General features: G+C 33.2%; 1 long non-coding RNA gene across 1 annotated transcript; it reads right to left on the reverse strand.

The window, feature by feature from the left end:
* Window positions 1-529: 529 nt before the first annotated feature.
* Window positions 530-1070, reverse strand: LOC125657429 (uncharacterized). Its single transcript, XR_008801662.1, has 2 exons — window positions 991-1070; window positions 530-856 (listed from the first exon to the last, which is right to left on the reverse strand). It is a non-coding gene; the product is annotated as an uncharacterized LOC125657429 (long non-coding RNA).
* Window positions 1071-2809: the final 1739 nt, after the last annotated feature.

The following is a 2809-nucleotide window of genomic DNA, read 5'->3' on the forward strand; positions in this document are numbered from 1 at the left end:
GTATATATTTCTCTAAACAAGAGACCATGATTTACTTTAAACTTGAAAATTTTAGGGGGGTCGCGCCGGTTGCCCCCTACCCCACCCCACCCCACCCCTTATATCCGCCAATGCATTTATGTATGTGCTCTTGCGATTGACCTTTTTGCACTCACAATGATTGCATTAATATTTAGATATTTTTCATACATTTTTTTTATAATAACCAGACACGATTACCTATTATAAGAAATTGATATGATTATACAGCATAGTGCACCAAATATGTTTAAATAACAACTTTATATTTAATATCAATGGAAAGATTTCCACCCAATCGACCCATGGATTGATTGATTGTATCTTGTTTAACGTCTCTCTCGAGAATTTTTTACTCATATGGAGACGTTACCAAGACCGGTGAACGGCTTTAAATTTAGGCCTTTGCTCGGCGCTTACGGCCATTGAGCAGTGAGGGTTCTTTAGCGTGCCACATCTACTGTGACACTGGGCATCCGTTTTGAAGGTCATCTCAAACACATTGATTAAAGTTATAGAATTGGTATTTTATTTTCATTTAGAAATGTTTACTGATTTTGATATATCAAAAACTTAGAATAATCAACAATGACACTTCCTCTATATTGATACAATATTATTGTCTTTAAAAAAGACATGTAATACATGAGTACATGTACTTGTTTTCCATTAAATTCACACTTTAGTATGTTGCACAATATATCCATTGCTCTGGGCTCACAAATACATTATTGATTCTATCCAAGTCCCACATTTTGCAGAAGTTCTTGAATTTTCTCTGTAACCTGTAAAGTTGTGGGGTCCAGGGGATATGACATCATCAATGTAAATGAAGTACCTGTTATAAAAAATATATTCTGTATATTCAAATATTGAAAAAGAGATGAATATCTAATATACTAAGAATTGTCTTTATAAATGTCTGGTGTTAAAATGAAAAATTCTATCTTACTAAGATAGAAAATATTGTACCTTTCTTGCTGATTTTCATGGCAAATTGCTGTTGAAGTTGTTGGCTGGAATCCCATTTCAACTTGCACTGGTCCTTAGGATGATGCTTAGAAAAAAATCATCATAATTAATATTTGCACAGTCAGTATTAATCATTAATTATACTATGTCAGACAATGTCAATTTTAAAATTGTGTGTCTCAATGCATGTTTAGTGAACTTTAAAATGCTGATATATTGAAAATTACACACATAACATGTATTTTATTATGTTAATTTTGAAAATCTTGTCTGAAATCAGTATTACATATGTAACACTACATGTATGTTAAATGTGTGCAGTGCAGCAATGTGAACTCTTGCAGTAGTAGTACATCTGCATGATTGTTATTTATTTCATATTGTTATAGTTACTTTCTATTTAAACTGTACATACCCTCCCACCCCCGGGTCCTTAATGAGGTGAATAAACATCATAATTATCATATTACAATATGAGATGACAGATATGTTTTCATAAACTGCCAGTTCATTCTAATAATATCAAAGTGTGGGTCAAGAGAAGGACATACATATCTTATTTTCATACAATACATTTATTTGCCTATGAGGGGGGCTTGTGATTTTACAAATATTTTAAATAAAGTTTTGTAGACCTACATGCTTGCATGAAACATGAAACCCCAGATTTGAAACTTGTGAGAGCCCTATTTTTTTTTCAAATCTGGCATATAATACATGACATCCATTTACAATTACATGCACATGTAGGAGTTATATTTTGGGCACATATGGAATACATAAATGCACAAAAAATGAAACAGCTCCAAATTGTGCGTTTATAGACGTTATTATAAAATCGCGTTGTGAAATAGCAGAGGAAAAGTGGGTTGAATACAAATTCACAAAAATGAAACAGCTCCAAATTGTGCGTTTATAGATGTTATTATAAAATCGCGTTGTGAAATAGCAGAGGAAAAGTGGGTTGAATACAAATTCAATTTGCCATTTTTTTCACTTACCAAACGAAATTATGATTTCGTTGTCCATTTGAATACATCCATCGAATTCCTCTTCTCAGAAGAAACTTTGTTTAAACTCTCAATGACTACATAAACAGTATTGAAACTCGCAGCACTCGGACATCACGATCACGCTACATCAACAACTTTGTTTACGTAGCGCAGCTATGCATGGTGGTGGATTTCGTGAGGTAAAAAGTGCCATTCTGCACGGACGAAACATTTAGTCCACTATTATTACATTGACGTATTCCTAATCTAAACTATGGCCAAATTTCTATATCTTTCGTCGAGACGACCCTCTCAATCATCGATTCAGTCACAGCAACAACTTGTACTTTCGGAACCCCTTTTTGTTTTTCAACTACTCTATGGCGATGTACGGAATTCCGAAAAATAATTTCACGTGAAAATACACGATTTTTACTGATCACGAGGTTGCTATCGGTCTCTACCTTAAAAAATGAGTCTGAGCTAGGTTTTGTTTGTCACATAAAACTAACTGTACCAGGTCTGGCGTTCGTATAGTCTGTACTTAGCGTTGTGTTTATTTTATTTTATTTTGATAGTGGCGACTTCGAAACGACCCAACTACACTATGATTTTAAACTTGAAATAGATTCAAATAGAAATGAAAATAAGAGAAATAACACTTTACGAATTTATTAACAGTATGAATGTGACAAATACACACTCCTAAAGTCTAGAACTTAGCCTAGAATCTATCAAGAAATATCCCAACCCAAAAAGGTAATAATAATAATTTAGTAAGTAAAAACGGCAAAGTAGACGAACAAAACATAATACCAAAATAGGAA

Source organism: Ostrea edulis, chromosome 3 (genome assembly GCF_947568905.1).
Source record: "Ostrea edulis chromosome 3, xbOstEdul1.1, whole genome shotgun sequence".
In the NCBI taxonomy this organism is placed as follows: domain Eukaryota; kingdom Metazoa; phylum Mollusca; class Bivalvia; order Ostreida; family Ostreidae; genus Ostrea; species Ostrea edulis.